This window comes from Pimephales promelas, chromosome 14, assembly GCF_988280905.1.
Source record: "Pimephales promelas chromosome 14, fPimPro1.hap1.1, whole genome shotgun sequence".
NCBI lineage: Eukaryota > Metazoa > Chordata > Actinopteri > Cypriniformes > Leuciscidae > Pimephales > Pimephales promelas.
Window position 1 is genome coordinate 13,260,620 of NC_142782.1, and position 19,976 is coordinate 13,280,595.

General features: G+C 36.2%; 1 protein-coding gene across 5 annotated transcripts in view; it reads right to left on the reverse strand.

Annotated features, from left to right (window-relative positions):
• Positions 1-19,741, reverse strand: part of magixb (MAGI family member, X-linked b) — a 117,218-nt gene extending 97,477 nt beyond the window's left edge. For 2 of the 5 annotated variants that reach the window (XM_039672160.2, XM_039672158.2), the window contains exon 1: positions 19,445-19,737. The gene's annotated coding sequence lies outside the window, so the exon portion shown is untranslated. Of the gene's footprint in view, positions 1-19,444 lie in introns of all 5 variants that reach the window. The other 3 variants (XM_039672159.2, XM_039672157.2, XM_089119441.1) reach the window with 3 other exon arrangements.
• Between the last annotated feature and the right edge of the window lie 235 nt (positions 19,742-19,976).

Below are 19,976 nucleotides of genomic sequence, written 5' to 3' on the forward strand. Positions count from 1 at the left end.
TTCTTGTTTGGTTCCCAAAAAAATAACCTCATGGGACCATTCGGGAACGTTAGGGGAATGTTCTGTGTTTGCTGGGAAGCAACTAAGCAACCATTTACCAAACAACCCAAAACACTATAGCAACCACTTAACCACACCCCAGCAAACACAAAACGGTTTTAGCATAGCAACCAACTATACTTGCATCACATGTTTTCGATGGGCCAACATCACTTGAATTTTCTTCAAAACATGTCTGATGATATTAAAATACTAACAATGATTGCAGTATTTGACCCTTTTTTAAACCACTCTGGGCTAGTTTGCTTGTTTATGGTGATCTTAGCTAGTTTAAACTGTAAGCTGGTTTAAACTCACAGCCTGGCTTTGCTGGTGTTCAACTGGTTTAGCAGGTCTCCAATTCCCAACTACCTCTAAAAGAGTGATGTAACGGCTGAAAACAGTTGTTTTTCCCACAGGCCCTTTTCAGGTTATTCAGATTGTAGAATTTAAAATGCATAAAACCCTAAAAAAACATCCTGTGAATAAAAAGAGCATCTTTGCACTAACCATAAAACCTGATTTATAGAAAGGCAGTGCATGAGTTAGCTTCCAGCGCCATATAACACTTTCCTCTTAATTGTCTCTGTTATGTTATTACCACCGGGGGGTCTGAGAAAGATCAATACACCCTAATTGATGATCGATACAATCCTAACCAGGGGTCAGATGGAGGAGCAGTCAAACAGACTGTGGCACAGTATTCACCACGGTTATGGCGTCCGCACGTCCCCTCAGGCTGTCCTGCCCACCAGGCTTAATGAGGCTAATTAAACAGCATGAGAAGCATCTGAGGAGATATGACTTTCCAGTTGAGCAATTGGCCGATCGGTCATTTATCCAGTCCCACCCCCTGGAGAACCAGCAGCTGATAGGATGAGTCTTCTCTTTAACAGCTACAGAGACAGAGATAAACTGAGCCAGGCTCCACGCAGGCTGCCATTGGCACAGGAAGAGGAGTCGTGGATGTGACCTTGAAGCAGGAGAGCTCAGGTGTCCATGGATGGAGGGGCGGGATAAAGCCAACTATCTATGTACACAAAAATGTATTCCCTTACAGTGATTAAATAACTTGAAAGGGAACATAAGAATTAGAAGTGAAAATGTGAAGTGATGTAAAACAGAATAGATATTCTGTTCAAATAACAGTGCTTCAGTCCCTTATAGCCTCATTTCATGGGTAGAAATGGATGTAGGATTAAATATATCATCTAAGGTCATAGGTAGATTTGAGTGATTTGTTTTGTGAGCTGAAAGGCATATATTTCAATGTCATGCATGTATACAGATGTACACATGCTGTATTTCCCCTTCTCGTTTTTTTTATTTTTTGCGTCCAGCTGTGTGACCTTCTGTTGGGACAGTACCTCTGCACATGGTTTTGCACATGAAAACGAAATGCATGCAGCTCCAATTTATAATAGGTAAAAAGTAAACATACATTATAAAGGATAATATATATTATTTACAGTAATTTATAAATACACATTTGACAAGGTGTTGACTTGACAGTCTAAGCTTACAGTAAAATAAACCTTGTTGATAGATAGATAGATAGATAGATAGATAGATAGATAGATAGATAGATAGATAGATAGATAGATAGATAGATAGATAGATAGATAGATAGATAGATAGATAGATAGATAGATAGATAGATAGATTGATTTGCAAATATAGACAGACAGATAGATAGACAGACTGAGAGAGAGAGAAAGATAGACAGACAGACAGACAGATAGACATAGGTAGAACGACAGACGGACAGACGGATAGATAGATAGATGGATAGATAGATAGATTTGCAAATACAGACAGACAGATAGATAGATAGACAGACTGACAGAGAGACGGACGGACGGACGGATGGATAGATTGATAGATGGATAGATGGATAGATTTACAAATACAGACAGACAGACAGACAGACAGACAGACAGACAGATAGATAGATAGATAGATAGATAGATAGATAGATAGATAGATAGATAGATAGATAGATAGATAGATAGATAGATAGATAGATAGATAGATAGATAGATAGATAGATAGATAGATTTGCAAATACAGACACACAGACAGATAGATAGATAGACAGACAGACAGACAGACAGACAGACAGACAGACAGATAGATAGATAGATAGATAGATAGATAGATAGATAGATAGATAGATAGATAGATAGATAGATAGATAGATAGATAGATAGATAGATAGATAGATAGATAGATAGATAGATAGATAGATAGATAGATAGATAGATAGATATGCAAATACAGACAGACAGATAGATAGATAGATAGATAGATAGATAGATAGATAGATAGATAGATAGATAGATAGATAGATAGATAGATAGATAGATAGATAGATAGATAGATAGATAGATAGATAGATAGATAGATTTGCAAATACAGACACACAGACAGATAGATAGATAGACAGACAGACAGACAGACAGACAGACAGACAGACAGACAGACAGACAGACAGACAGATAGATAGATAGATAGATAGATAGATAGATAGATAGATAGATAGATAGATAGATAGATAGATAGATAGATAGATAGATAGATAGATAGATAGATAGATAGATAGATATGCAAATACAGACAGACAGACAGACAGACAGACAGACAGACAGACAGATAGATAGATAGATAGATAGATAGATAGATAGATAGATAGATAGATAGATAGATAGATAGATAGATAGATAGATAGATAGATAGACAGACAGACAGACAGACAGACAGACAGACAGACAGATCATGGTCCAATGCTGTCCGTTTACTTGTAGCAAGATCAAGCAAATATATCCCTAGTTACACACTCAAATGTCTAGAGGTGTCTTTGTGTTACACAAACTGTCAAGTCTGGTTGCTTTGAGACGGCTCATGCTGTCAGGCACACACACACACACACACACACACACACACACACACACACACACACGCACACAGTGCTGGTTCTGGTTATACAGCTACACATCTTCACGCTCTAGAGTCTAGACTGTCAACCTTGCTCAGCAGCATTAGTTGCATCTATATTCTAAGGTTGAAACTGTGAGATCAAAACCCTCGTTGTCATTGCTGCAAATAAAAGAGCATTTTGATCTATATCTAAGGGAAACAAAACACATTTAATGCATACATTTGTAAATTCATCATCATTTAATTTTGATTATTTATCATTAGTGACACTGGCGAATGTATACTGCTGCAGTCTGAACGAGAACGGCTCTGAACGGCTGCAGTCTGAACGAGACATTCTGGTGACTCTACGAAGATGCTGCATATTTTACATGTAGAGTTGAAAATGCTGACCCTTAAGGTCAAGAAAGAGCTGACCACCCCATATCCGTTTTCATATCACCAGTGAAATTCCATACAGTCCCGGAGCAAAACAATCCGTCACATCTACCGCCATTGTTGTTTTCTCTCAATACACATCCTATAAGACCTATTTTTGGATCAGTCCTTATTCCAGGAACACCCGTGGCATCTCATTCATGAGAACATGAATAACTAATGCTAAAGGCTATACATCGTGTGTGCCAATGAAACTAGTATAGAGTCATGTGGTCGGCTGCTGTGTGTCTGTTCGTGGTCGGAATGTGGAACAACGGATGTTCATCTATGAATTCATTATCGTAGTCGACCTTACCCTGGGCTGCTGACTTTTTAGAGACTGCTGAATTCATTATCACTGTAAGTGTTTAAAGAAAAGCATTCTCGAAATGCAGACTTTTCTGGAACAGGAAAGCATTCAACTTTTAAAGTCAAGTTTACATTTACATTTATTCATTTAGCTGACATTTTTATCCAAAGCGACTTTCAATTGCTATATATGTCAGAGGTCGCACTCCTCTGGAGCAACTAGGGGTTAAGTGTCTTGTTTAGGGACACATTGGTGTCTCACAGTGGATTCAAACCCGAGTCTCACACCAAACGGCATGCGTCTTATCCACTGCCCCATCACCACCCACCCGTTGTGATAGTCTTGTGATAGTCTTTTCCTTTCCTATTATTGTGATGTATCCGAGTGAGACGAATGCTCAGACAAGAAAAAATGTAGGTGGGACTTGAATTTGTTCAACTGGCTTTGATTGGATCAGTGTAGTTTCCTATTGCTGTGATCTCATGTGAGTAACAGATTGTCCTGCACTCACGCTAGTAAACAGAGAATCAGAGAAGAGAAGTCTATGGAAGCTTATTTCCACCACAGAATACAAAAATCATACATTTAGAATTTTTTTCTCTCAATTGTGTGTTTATATCTCATAATTCTGCCTTCATAACTCACAATTGCGAGTTTATATCTCACAATTCCTAGATAAAAAGTAGCAATTTTCCATAGATATCAATGCAAGTTGGAAGGGAAGTTATTTTGATTAAAGATTACGATGGCATGAATGAAAAAATAATGATGATGGATATATCATGTAGTAAATATTGCATAGTCCATAAAAATAAAATAAATAAAAAAACATTTTGATTTTGTGGTGACTATAGAACTGCAGAAAGGTAAGTCTTGGTTAGATGGAAACAGCAAGCAATTTCGAAGCATGTTCGTTATTATGAACACCCAAAGGACAGAGGGAGATAAAAAAATAAATATGAGTAACTTTTTTTGGCCAGTGAAGATAAACAGGGGCTCCAGGCTGTGACACTAATTAGAAGGTGACTATGGCAATAAAGGGATTTATCCGTTCAGACGGCGCTCTGAGAGAAAAAACAACTGAGATAAAATAGCAAAGATTCATAACATTTAATGACAATGTAATTAGAAAAACTGAGGCTCTTTTACATAATTATCAAAGTAACACTGCAATGAAACTTCATTGAAATCGTTCAAAAGTGGACATTATTAATAAACAATGGTGTCTGACTCCTGACAATCTATTGTTTTGTTTTTCTATCAAGATCATTCAGAGCTCTGTTGGTCACCCAGGAGATTGCAGGCAGCCAATGCTTGCAAAATAAATCAAGCAAAACTTGTTGCTATAGAAAAAGTATGTAAAAATCTAAAATCCTGTTAATTGGTTAACTGTCAGATGATTCCTATTTCTGTAATAATGATATTTTTACTAGGACAATACTGTTCTGGGTCAAAAGCTTAATCGAAAAGAAGAGAAGCGTGATGCAGAATAAATGAATAACAAAGACTTTAAATCAACACAAAGAGTGATGGCAATGGCATACATAACTACTGTAAAAAAAAATGCAAATCTCTGAAAAGGATGAATTCACGCACAGGTGACTTCATTGATCATTTTGACAATGGTGTCGTATGTACCCGGAAAACTCAAAGAAAAAACTTCTCTGTTTTAAGCATATCTTTGTGATACATAACCGACTAGAAACTAAATAAGACAATGTAACAGAACATGACTGATGAATACATGTAATTGTACTGCATTATACTCTATAAATTGTCTATATATATATATATATATATATATATATATTCTTTATTTAATAAGACAATACGTGTATTTTTACAGTAAACATTATTCAAAAATAATATATTTTGCAAGCAAAATGTATGATTATATTTTAATCATAGTTACGTTTTGATTGTTTTTAATAGATATACAGTATACCTAACTAACAATGACAATACATTTGTTACATGCAGCATATACAGTATTTACTCATTTTTGTTAACAATTACCTAATAAAAATACAATTGATCATTATTAGTGCCAATAGCTCAGGTCTATTTATGAATGTGCAGCTTTTGATTTCAATAATGTGTAAATGTTGAAAATAAATAACACTAAGATTAATAAAAGTTTTAAAAGTTTTTTATTGTTAGTTCATGTTAACTACTGTTATATTGCTCATTAGTTATCATTACATTAATGTTAACAAATAATACCTTTTTTTTAAGTGTTACAACTATTATTTTTTGTGACATGAGTTGTAGTGTGATGTTTTGTTTTTGCATGGTTATGTCTCAACTAGGTTGTGTTAAACTCATGAAGACGAACATTAGTAAAATAGTCTTTAATGACAAAGCTCGGGAGATAATACTGGATCCCAAACGGAAAACAAAATTACATTGACGAGAACATGGACCAAACAAATGAGCTGGATAGGCTAATTCACAGGACACAGGTGAATAACATGACTAATTCAACAAACTAGGTCACGGGAAACACACACACAAAAAAAACAAGGATACATTTAATAAGTTAACAATGTCCACTGTCTGAACATGTTTAAAAAAAATTTTTTAAGGTCATTAATGCTAAACTAAGCAATTTATCTGACCTTCGATAATTATATATTTTGGTATAAACATTTCGGTTAAAGATAGAGTCAATGTTGTGCCGCATATCTTGGAACCCACGCCTACAAACTCAATCTCAATCTCAACAGAGACGTGCCCAAATTATGAAAGTACAGAGAAGAGTGTAAACAAAATGACTCAATTACAAAACTGTCTAATTGAATTCCACAGTCAATCAATCAAAAAATGGGCAACGGACATTCAAAAGGAAAGGAAAGAAACAGTGACTGAGACAGAATAAAGAATAAACCACCAAGGATTGAATTATAAAGAACATGTTGTTTATCAAAAGAAAAATTGGATAGCAATATATAATGTATAAAATGTCCACCAAGAATAAAGACTAACAATCAAGAACAATAACACATCTACCCGCAACAGCAACAAACCACAGTAGGTAAAACATTAAGTTATCTGACTCATGACATCTATCCTAACAGAAATAAATAAGAGCTGTAAGGTGAATATTGCACCTGTTATATCTGATTAATCGTAAAAACATGCAGTGACAGCATCTGCTCAACCATCTAGAGCATTTATTCCAGTCAAAGCAGGAAAAGCACCTCATTCATATGAGAAACACCTTTCTCTAATAGGAATATCACCCAGCGTGAAATAGGCATCTGTGTTTGTGCGGACTGATTGTTATGCCGGCTGGGGACAAAAGTGGGGAAAGACAAAGGAAACAAATCTTGGAATTAAAACTGAACATTTCACCTTGCAGATTTTCTCCTTCACAAATCGTGAGAGGAATCAATTTACTCAGTCATTCCACCGTGTTTGTTTTATCCTTGCTGTGTTAGTGTTGTTAAGCATGAGAACTGTCTGACTGAATTACTTCCCTTCACAGAATCATTAGGGACCAATAGTCCAATAATGCTTTTATTGGTGTCTTGATATTTTATGTAACAGGGGTCCACCTTTAAATATATATTTGAAAATCAGAAAATTTGATGGATGAATATGGCTATCCAAAATACATTTCAACTACGGTTACCCTTGTGTTGTGAAAAAGAAATATGCTTTAGCATACTTACTTAACACTGAAATTATATACTTTAAAAGAATATCCTTAAGCGCAAACTGAATGTAAAGTTTCGAACTTAGTTGCATGTTATTTACATTATAAAAATGTGTTATTGTTTAAATTTATATTAAATTTAATGGGATTAGCTGAACTTGAGAGTACTCATTGACAGACCCACATAAGGATGAAAGTACATCTTTAAATAAAATGACATATATACGTATTGTCTTTGATTAAGTTTTAATTTGAACCTAAATGGCCCTTTATTTCATTAATATTATCTGCGAGTACATTTTTTTTATAAATATACATTTAAGATTTGATGTACACTACAAGTCCGCATTCAATACAATTAAGCACACTTCTTCTTCACACGACTCGTCATGTCACGGTAAAGTAACTGGAGAAATAATATAGAAGTAAAATAATGACAAATATTTTTGAAACAAAAAAGCCTGTTGAATTGCACTACTTAAAAAAAAATGCATTGTATTACCGTAACACTGCTTTAGGGCTTGCACTTTTAAGGGCTGAAATTCAACATGGTTGTATATTTAAGCTGTGAATATTAGAATTCAAAACATTTCACACGTTTTCATTAATAAAAATTCAATAATCCATATTCAAAGGGCTACGAGGAAATTGCCAAGCAGCTTGGTAAAAAAAGGTCCACTGTTGGAGCAATCATTAGAAAATGGAAGAAGCTAAACATGACTGTCAATCTCCCTCAGACTGGGGCTCCATGCAAGATCTCACCTCATGGGGTCTCAATGATCCTAAGAAAGGTGAGAAATCAGCACAGAACTACACGGGAGGAGCTGGCCAATGACCTGAAAAGAGCTGGGACCACCGTTTCCAAGGTTACTGTTGGTAATACACTGATGGTAATATACAAGAGGTCATGGTTTGTAATCATGCATGGCATGGAAAGTTCCCCTGCTTAAACCAGCACATGTCAAGGCCCATCTTAAATTTGCCAATGACTATTTGGATGATCCAGAGGAGTCATGGGAGAAAGTCATGTGGTCAGATGAGACCAAAATAGAACTTTTTGGTCATATTCCACTAACCGTGTTGGGAGGAAGAAGAATGATGAGTACCATCCCAAGAACATCATCCCTATTGTGAAGCATGGGGATGGTAGCATCATGCTCTGGGGGTGTTTTTCTGTACATGGGACAGGGCGACTGCACTGTATTAAGGAGAGGATGACCAGGGTCATGTATTGCAATATTTTGGGGAACAACCTCCTTCCCTCAGTTAGAGCATTGAAGATGGGTCGAGGCTGGGTCTTCCAACATGACAATGACCAGAAGCACACAGCCAGGATAACCAAGGAGTGTCTCTGTAAGAAGCACATCACGGTTCTGGCGTGGCCTAACCAGTCTACACACCTAAACCCAATAAAGAATCTTTGGAGATTCGTGTTTCTCAGCGACAGCCCAGAAACCTGACTGATCTAGAGAAGATCTGTGTGGAGGAGAGGACCAACAGTGTGTGCAGTGTGTGCAAACCTGGTGAAAAACTACAGGAAAGGTTTGACCTCTGTAATTGCAAACAAAGGCTGCTGTACCAAATATTAACATTGATTTTCTCAGGTGTTCAAATACTTATTTCCAGCTGTATTATACAAATAAATAGTTAAAAATCATATATCGTGATTTATGGATTTTTTTTTTTAGATTATGTCTCTCACAGTAGACATGCACCCGTATGATTACAATTTCAGACCCCTCCATGATTTCTAAGTGGGAGAACTTGCAAAATAGCAGGGTGTTCAAATACTTATTTTCCTCACTATATATATATATATATATATATATATATGGAAAGGCTGATAAAGACACAAAAGCTGTGTTAACATGCAAGTCTTCACAGTTATTTTTGCACATGTAAGCAGCTTTCTACCGTGAACAAGATTATAATGTTATTCCCCAATGCTGATGTACAGATAAAATGTTAAATCTGAGTTAGCAGACATATGTTTCTTTCGATGTGCTGCAAAACTGGAGGTTCCCTCAATATGTCATTCTCCAGAATGTGGTCAGGACACTTAACACAAAATGGACTAATACAAAAGTATAAAAGATCAAACTCACACCGTATTTGGGGATGTAGGCTATACCAGATATAGGAACAGGCATCTGGAGCAATGGAATACATGTAAAGGCATTACGTATTTAAAATACAAAATATGAGTACCTGCATTCAGTTATAGTTCAAACGATTTGTAATCAGATTAGTTACATTCATATTTTGATTTCAAAATAGATTGCTTGAATTGAATTTTTCTCTTATCAAAACAATTTCACTATTTTTCACATCAAAATACATACTACACAAGAGTCTAATGCGTTACTAGGAATAATAATGTAAGCTTTGGCGTTGTCTAATATTTTTTAAAAACCTGCATTTGAGCAGTTATGTCACCCCTTCACTGTCCTAACCTGTATTTGGCTGCGCTGACCCTAATCTTTCATCACCCTCCATGGAGACACTTGCTGGAGGCCAGCCAGCACATGCATCTTAAATTACAAACGACCTCCAAACAAACCTTAGCATCCACACAGCCTATAGACCGCTGGAGAATGTCTGATAGTAACACATCTCGCATCTAATCACTCTCCCGCACCCTCAGACACGGGGTGCGTTAAACTCCGTGATGCTCAATCCTGCCCAAATCTGGGCCACTGGTGTAGCCGACACACACACGGACAGCCGTGACAGATTTAAAAATAAAAGATTAAATGTGAGTGGGCTGAAAAACACGCAGCAAACATTCCCAAACACAGCAAGGACACACACACATGTCAGAATTAATACCGATGAAACTCAATACAATCAGGGTAGGAAATAAATGTGCTACTATGAATTTAATAAGGGAATATAAAATCGTGTACACTACCATTCAAAAGTTTGTATCTTAAAGAGGTTTATTTGATTTATATATATATATATATATATATATATATATATATATATATATATATATATATATATATGAAGAGTTCAGATGCAAAAGCCTCTAAATGCCATTTGAAATTTTCTCCTAAAATGATCATTTTTATCAAGCTTGTATATTTAAGTTCAGTAATTTCACTTAAATGACAATTAATAGGTAATCTTCATTGCAATTTAAGTGAAATTACTGAACTGAAATATACAAGCTTGATAAAAATGATCATTCTAGAAGAAAATTTCAAATGGCACTTAGAGGCTTTTGCATCTGAACTCTTCATATATATATATATATATATATATATATGACAAAGCTGAATTTTCAGCATCATCATTACCCCAGTCTTCAGTGTCACATGACCTTTCAGAAATCATTCTACTATACTGATTTGGTGCTCAAGAAACATTTCTCATTATTATCAATATTGAAAATGTAAAAAAAAAAGAAAAAAAAAAGCTTAATATTTTTTGTGGATTTTTCACAATAGATTTTTCAGGATTTTTTTTATTAATAGAAAGTTAAAAAGAACATCTTTTATTTGAAATAGAATATTTTTGTAACATTATAAAGTCTTATAAATCCTGCTTAAAGGGGTTATAATTTCACTTTTCTAACTTTAGTTAGTGTGTAATGTTGCTGTTTGAGCATAAACAACATATGCAAAGTCACAATGCTCAAAGTTCAAAGCAAAGGGAGATATTTGCTTTTAAAGAGCCCCTATCATGGATTTTTGGTGTGGTGTGGAATATAGCTCTAAGGGAATGAAAACATCCTGCAAAGATTTATATCTGAAAGTGCACCGTATATAAAGTTATTGTCTTTCAAAAGTGAGAGTCAACTCTGAGTCTATGAAATTAATTGTTTTTGAAACGAGTCATTAGCTGTTACATCGTGACGTAGAGACATATTGGCCGCACCCAGTTACTGCGCGTGCAGACGGAAGTGTAAACTTGAAGTCTACACATGATTCAAATACTTCGTCATAGCATCATGTCGAGAAGACGCTGTGTTCTACAATGCAAAGATAGTTCAGCCACTTTGTTTTCATTTACCAGGGACGAGCATGTGAAGAATCGGTGGTTAGAGTTCATATTTGCAACGATACCACAACAGTACAGCCCGATTGTGTTCTCATCATTTTAATTACGAATCGTTCAAAAACATAAATGAATTCAAATGTGGATTCACAAGCGGTTGTTCCTGAAGGAGGGCTCAGTAACTTACTTACCCAGTGTATATGGATCAGCTTCCTCCTTTGAATCAAAACCTGTAAGTATTATTAATAATTGTTGTTTTATGGGTTTTGAACGGTTTTGTAGCGTCGGGCGTGAGGAGGGAAGGCATAATAAGTATGTGTGCGCGCGCGTGTATGTGTGTGTGTAAGTTACGCTCAGCGAAGCTTCTAGGTCTCGAATGTCAATTTTTTTAAATATGTGAAATGTTTGTCGCTGTTATTGGAGTTGTCATAAAGAATAGATCGTCTTGTAGTACTGCAGTGCTTTATCAATATGTTTATGTGTTATGCTAACAAACAATAACTGACTGAGTCAGTCATCTGACCAATCACCGCCGATTAGCGTCACGCAAAGGAGTGGTTTGGAAAAATGAGTCGCTCTACGAATCATTTGGGAGTTGGTGAGCAAATCAGTTAAAAATAAATGCATATTATAAGACAAATAAAGTGTTTTTTATCCTTGCATGCATGTTAAACTGTTTTTGGGAACTCCTAAAACAAAAATAGGAACATTTCAAATGCTATGATAGGGGCTCTTTAAAGAAAATGCTTTTTAAAGACTACATCAAATGGCTGGTAGGGACTACACAAGCTTCCTCCCAGGTTAGTGACATCACCAACCCTATAATTCACATAATCCCCACCTCCGGGAACACATTTATAGATGATCATGACAGATTTTGCTAATCAATAACTAGAAGATAGGCTTGTCCGACTTCATGCAGCTCTGCGCAGAGGGATCGGTGGCTGACTTGAAGTTAAATTTTGTCCGACTTGATGCAGCGCTGCTGCTGACACCACATGACTGTGAAGTATGCTATCAATACCGCGAGAGTGATTCGAGAGTAGCCGGAGGACTTAGACAGCACAGTTTCTAAACAGCGGCTGCACAAGCTCCGATGATGTCACAGCTGTTCCACGATTCGCCGGATTCACCGCATGACAACGATTACATGCGTTTCGTGTTTATTATTATAACCCTTTACTTCCACTAAAGCTCACAAATCAGTTTTTTATAACAGTAAACAGTATTTTCATGTAGTTGCCATGTTATATTGTGTCATATTTATCAAAATAAAACTAATTAAAAAACGTTCACTCCACTTCATTGATATAGCTTATTTTGAACTTTTTTCTAGTTCAAACGGATGCTGTATGAGGCAGTAACGTATTGAATGAAAATGTGTCTGAAATAGCTGTGTATTTGGCAAATATTGCATTTACTTCCCTTCAGCTGTGGTAAAGTATCCAAACACCACGTGAACGGTCACTACGGGAACCAGAAAGTGTCCGACTTCACGTCTCCGTTTGCAGCTCCTCCCCGCCTGCACGCGGCTATTCTCGCCAATCGCTTACATCCAGCCACAGCCTATGTCGAACACACCTGATAACTACATAAAAGCTACTTAAATTCATCAACTAACTATTCAGAAATGTTGTCAACACGTTGTCACTTCATCTTGAATCTCTCTATCTTTCTCTGACTCCAGTTTGAACATAAAAGGCTAAAGGTTTTTGAAATATTCAGTGCATGTCTGTGTGCGGTAAAAGGACACAAGCTGTTGAAGCTCCACCCCCTGTGCCGGGAGCAGCAGCTCATTTGCATTTAAAGGGACAGACACAAAAACTGCATTTTTGCTCAGCCTCAATTTGAACATTTTGAGCTAAAACTTAACATACACACTCTGGGGACATCAGAGACATATTTTACATCTTGTGAAAAGGGCAATATACCACCACCCCTTTAATAAAAGTATAAATTAATGCTACACATATCTTATGCATATACATACTTTACTGATATCACATTTTCACAAAAAATGGATGGAAATACAGCAAAGTACTTCAGAGATTCAGTCATAGATCAAAAATGCCTGAAAGCTTTTAATTGTATTTTCTCTATATCAAAAGTCTTTTTATTGTGAGAGATAAGACATAATTGTCTCAGAATGATGTGCAGAGGCTGAAAACAAAAGTATGACGGAGCAAAACGCATGTGGAGGTGGGGTGATTGTCTGTAAAGATAGAGCGAGAGATAGACCAAAGCTGTTGACATAATATAAGTCAGATGAAAAATGACCCAAACTCGAAAAATGTCTTGGCATATCGTGAAATGACAAAAGACTCTAAAGCTCCATGATGACAATGACATGAAATTGGAGAAAGTTAAACCATCACAAATCATAAATCCTGAATTCCGTGTAGTAGCTCTAGAAGGGCAAATATAGGAAGAGAAAAGATTGAGTTTGAATAGATGAAAGGTCAAAGGAGAAGGGATAAAAAGAGACTGAAAGAAAAATGAAACAGAACAGAAAGAGTCCCAGCATGCTCGGCTAGGTCACAGTGCAGTAACCCGAGTGGGAAAGATTGTGCTGAATCAGATGCCATCGCTGAAGGTGACCCTCCATCGCTCCCTTCTGCATTCTCTCTCCTTTTTCTCCTCTCTCACACCGCCTCCTCATCCTTCCTTCAATCCCTTGCCCCTCTCTTTCTCCCTCCTCAACCATATCTTCCATCCCTTGTTCTTCTCCTGCTCACTTGATATTGATCCCTGCAGCAGTGCAGCCTACAGCTCAAGGCTGTGTGCGGTTTACTTGTAACAATTTAACAGCGACACGCTTCTTCCGTACCGGCTATCAATATCCATATAACGAGGACCGATCCATCACCATTCCGATTTTTATTTGTGTTGTTCCAAGCAACAGACATGTCAAGGTCCATTTGGCCTGGATAATGAAGCCAGGGGAACTATGGTCCAGGTATTGACTCCCGGGTTAAATAGTGGGAAGATAAAGAACGATACAATCTAGACTGTGCCACACTTCACTGACCCATGTTAAGGTTTAAGTGTTCAAACAATTTGGTTCATTGATTGGTGAGGGTGTGTTGTGATAGTTCTGCTTTTTTTTTGTCCTTAGGGTATGTATAACAACAATGTACTTAGTATGGAAAAGTTTTTCTTTCACATTTTTCACGTACAGACGACACCATTGTCAAAACGATCCACATTCACACGGATCCGTGAAAAACAACTATGAAACAACATTCTGCTGCCAGGCCAGTAGTTGGCGGTGATACTTTGTCAACAAACACTATGTGCCTATGGACTCAACCACAATACACAAAAAAAATATTATCGGCCGATATTAGGCATTTTCCAAACTATCGGTATATAATGGCTGTTATAATGGCTGATAAATTAATATTTCAAAGATAAAATAAAAATGGATGAAACACTCTTGAACCATGTCATGAGTGTTGGAGTTGTATAGTTTGTCCACCAGAGGACGCTCTACACCTGTTGGCAACACTCGTTGAGTTGGTCACGATACATTGAATAACAATTAAAAGAACATCCGTATCGGTTCTCTTAACTCAAATAAGCATGACAAAATTTGTGACTCATGTCCAGTTTTGCTGCTGTTAAATAAACCGAGAGTGAAGCGGAATTAGCTAGTAATAGTTGTTATGTTGTTACAGTGTAGTTGACTGACTGTCCTTTTAACTTTTGATAACGTTACTGAAGTATTTCTTTAATAGCGTGTGACAGTTATAGCAATGAAACGTATCGTTCATCTCTCCTTGGCCTGTTATATTGAAAATGTATGTTTTACAATTTGCACTATGACGTAATCCATTGCTAAATTATGGCTCATCATAGACTAGCTAACCATAAAGCTAGCTAATGCCACTATCATCAGTCTGTCCTGTTGTCACAATAAAAGAAACAAGTTTCTTTTTAAAATGCATTATCATATTATTTTAGTTAAAACTCATAAATAACTACAAATAACCAATGTTAGGGAAATCTGTTGTTTTGTTGCACGTTTCTGAAAAAAAAAAGTTAAAAAATATTGGCCGATATATCGGAATATCAGATTTTAAAACCAACAAATATTTGTATCGGTGATACAAATTTCAAAGAATTTTGAAAGTACACAGTTCGCACACACATTGAAAGCGTTTGCAAAAGTTTGTGCTTTAAGGCTCCCAAAACGCCATTGTTGTGTAAATGAACTATCAAAAGGCATAAAAGTTGTATGTTTTAATTTGAAAATGGTGTTGTACAAATGGCCCCTGAGTCTTGTGCCATTACAATATTTGCTTAAAGGGACAGTGTGCTACAAAAATGAATGTCTTCACTACCCCCATAGCAATCCCATGTGAATTACCATAAAATTACTAGAATGACTTCACCGGTAAATACATATTGTTCACACAAGTGACTGAGGCTTTTTACTATTAAAAATAGACCATTCACACATCAGCACCCAAATACCGGTAAATTCTGTGAAGTCTTCATTCGCTAGCACGAGAAGTCTTCATTCGTTAGCATGCTTTAGTTTCTGTTCAATTTGACTTTTGTTTTGTTTTTTTACGCGTTTAATACTTTTTGTGCAAAAAAACAAACAAAAATAACAACTTTTTTTCGACTACTCATTTTCTTCCTTGTAGGCCTGAGACGAAAGTTCAAGAGATTTCCACGACGCATGCGCGAAAATTGCGACCTTCTTCAACTACTGCAGTTCAGTTCTCGCGCATGCGTCGTGAAAATCTCTTGAACTATTGTTGAAGGTCTTACGTGGTTGGAACAGCATGGGGGGTGAGTAATTAATGACTTCATTTTCATTTTTGGGTGAACTATCCCTTTAAGAAAAAGATGCGAGAGATGCAGTGCAACAGTCAAAGATGTGTCCATCTAGTTCTGCAGTTTTACAGTTCCAGTTTACAATACATGTGCAACATTCTTAAAAAGGTTTGTTTTCGTGTGGGTTTCATATCGGCTTTGAAGTGTTCAGTGTTTGAGTGTTCAATTTAAAGACTCAAAAATTGACATGTAAAACAACCAAGCAGAAAGTAAAAGGCCTACCATATTGTCCTTACACACTGAATGCATGTGATGTGAATGTAAAAAAATATTGATTGTATCAATTTTAATTAAATATATTTTTAATTTTAAAATATATTTCTCAGAGTAGTATTACTTATACAAAATGCGATGACTTCATGAGACTTTGTAAATATTATTAAGTTTTTCAAGAGTTGCAACACATGCCATTTCACTATCTTGTCATAAAAAGTTAATATGATTTAATATTTTAAGACACTTTACTGACCTTGACATTTATGTCTCATTTTTTATTTAATTATTTATTTTGTTCACACCACATGACTTTGATTTAGCTGAGTTTTTGTTAAATATTTATTTTCTAATAACTAATAAAAGATCATGCCAAACATACCAGCCCCTGGTCACTGTATGATAATTAGCACCATGGAAACTCTTGCAAATATCTCCATTCCTGTTTCATGGAAACAAGAAAGTCATACAACATGAGGGTTAGAAACTGATAACAGAAATGTCATTTTTTTATTGTGACATCAATTCCTTTACGAACGACCTTCACAATTGCTCATGATATGACTGATATTCCATTAGACATCTGAGACTGAATGAGACACAGATTAGCAGATTGTCATGGCCATGTAATGCAAACAGTGAGTCAAAGAAGCAGAGCTATATCTTGCAGCGCTATATCCTACACAGCAAGGTAAAACTGCAGCATCCACACATATCTCTCTCCTGCATCCACGCCTTCAACACATCACCTTGAATATGCATGAAGTGAGGTGTGGAGTGTGCATATGATCACACAATTAACAAGCACACACAATACATGCGCCGCGCAGATGATCAGAGTCTTCTCATTACCAGACACTCAGCTATCAGATGAACTCAAACTAGGCAATATTCAGACAGCTTCAGTAAGATGATTATAAGTAATTGGTTGAAGTTGGAATGATAATTTAGCTGAAATTGAGAAGGAGAGGGTGAGGCTATAGAGTTAACACACACACACACACCCTGGAGAGTAAACTGACTGTTTCTCTGTGATTCGGGATGGGGAATATTGCAATTGTTGCTTTCTTCAGACTTCTCTCTCTTCCTCCCTGTCTCTTTCTCATATTAATGAATGATTCATAACTGTATAGGATAACCTTGACTGCTCCCTGAGCCTTCAGCAATGCTGCACTGTTGTGAAGTCTGGGTCACAACATTCATTATTTCAGAACCAGATGAGGACAGACACACCCAAACACACACCGCAAGAACTCCAGAGTCTCTCTGCCGGTTTCTTGCACACATACACTCACATAAATGATTGAAAGTTACATAAACATATTCACACATACTGTACATGCCTTCAAGAGTTGTTCAAACCTGATGAAACGCAAAGTCGAGCATCGAGGTGATGACATGATGGAAAAATAAACAAATAATCAATCAAAATTAATTATCTGCCAAATCTAATGAATGAAATTAACATGGCAATCAATGCATATCTAGTTTCATCTAGTTTGCAGATGAAGGTCTAATTTAATAACAAATAAGTTACAAATAATAATAATTATATATATATATATATATATATATATATATATATATATATGAAGAGTTCAGATGCAAAAGCCTCTAAATGCCATTTGAAATTTTCTTCTAAAATGACCATTTTTATCAAGCTTGTATATTTAAGTTCAGTAATTTCACTTAAATGACAATTAATAGGTAATCTTCGTTGCCATTTAAGTGAAATTACTGAACTTAAATTTACAAGCTTGATAAAAATGATCATTTTAGAAGAAAATTTCAAATGGCACTTAGAGGCTTTTGCATTTGAACTCTTATATATATATATATATATATATATATATATATATAAACACACACACACACATGCATATATTACTTTAAGTTTAAATCAAATTAATATATGTATGATTAAAGTAATGTATGCTAAAATGCCATTAATGTGAATGTAATTGGTGCTAAATTGTCATTAATTTGAAACAATAGATAATAATTTATATAGACTTGGTATTATTTACAAACAAATAAATAAATTGTATATTAGGTCTGATTATAAGTCAACACTTATCTATGAATGAATTTACTTGTATACTTCATAAAGTAGCCTAATTATTTAAAGATTAAAATAATTAAATAAATAAATAAAAAGAAATGTGTCTAGCCTAGTTGAAACTGACTTGACTTGACAGCCTGAAATTTGACAATAAGCCTTAAATAAATAAATAAATAAATAAATAATCATAGATAGATAGATAGATAGATAGATAGATAGATAGATAGATAGATAGATAGATAGATAGATAGATAGATAGATAGATAGATAGATAGATAGATAGAATTATATAGCATGAGCTGTTGACAATGACAACCACAAATTCAACGTAGTCTAGTGTCTCTCCCACACCCACATTTACAGTCCAAACATTTCTTCAACACGGATATTTAGCAGAAAACACACTCACCTGCACTGCCGCTGACACACACACATTCTCTTCAAACAATTCAGCCGGTCAAAGATCATCCGTTTAAACGCGTCTATATACATTGATAAACTAGATTTGACCCCGACGGTCAAATTCCTAAAAAAAGGAATTCCTAAATGTTAATTATTCGGAAGGATGCTGCGAGATTTGCAACTTTATACGACTTGTAAACGTCTGTTTTCTACAGAGAACACTGTCTGCACGCAGACGAGACGCGCGCGCCAGACGCGTAGTGGACAGTGTGTGTTCAGCTGGGAACGGGACCAGTGATGATCCGCGAGGAAAAAAAAGAAAAAAAAGAAAAAGAAACCGCACATCGGATCGGACAGCACGTTTGCACTTGGTTGTAGACACTCCAAAACAACAGACACTGTCATTGGATTGTGGCTTTTGGGCCAATGATAACTTATGTCCCAAACAAACTGAATCGCTTTTTAAAAATTTTCTTCGTGTTAGCATCACCATGAGTGATTTACATTTTTCACATAGCAACACGTCCACTTAGAATCAATGGCAGAGCCCAAATCTTACCTTAGTTATCTTTCCTCTCATCGTGTGTCCCGAGGCGTTTTTATCCGCGTAATTATTATGACTTTTTGGATAAATGCGCTGATCGGTTACATTGCAGCGGTTATGCTGAGTCTGGCTCCTCGCATCGCTCGATAAGCAGAACACGGCGACAGTATCGATTAGGAACTGGAGGACAGTGTCACGGATGTCCGTGAAGGCATTGCTGCGGGAAGCGATGCGTGTCACCGGTTCAGATCGCATCTAGCGCACGCTTCGATATTCCCAGGCGCAGGCAATAAGGAAAGAACACTGTAATAAGAGTAAGAAGCGATATTGGAGGCGCTGAGGGGAGGGAAAGATATAGGGGAAGATCCGCCCCTTGTGTAAACGAACCAGGTAGTTTGCAGGTTTTGTTAAAAGCGTGATAGGTCAAGGTAGGGAATGCGGACAGGTGAAATGTAAGGATTGAGATGAGAGTTGGGAAAGTGTGGAAGGGCATTTCACAATTTACCACAATCTCAATATTAACTTTTTCAACTCCCAAAAAAGAAGA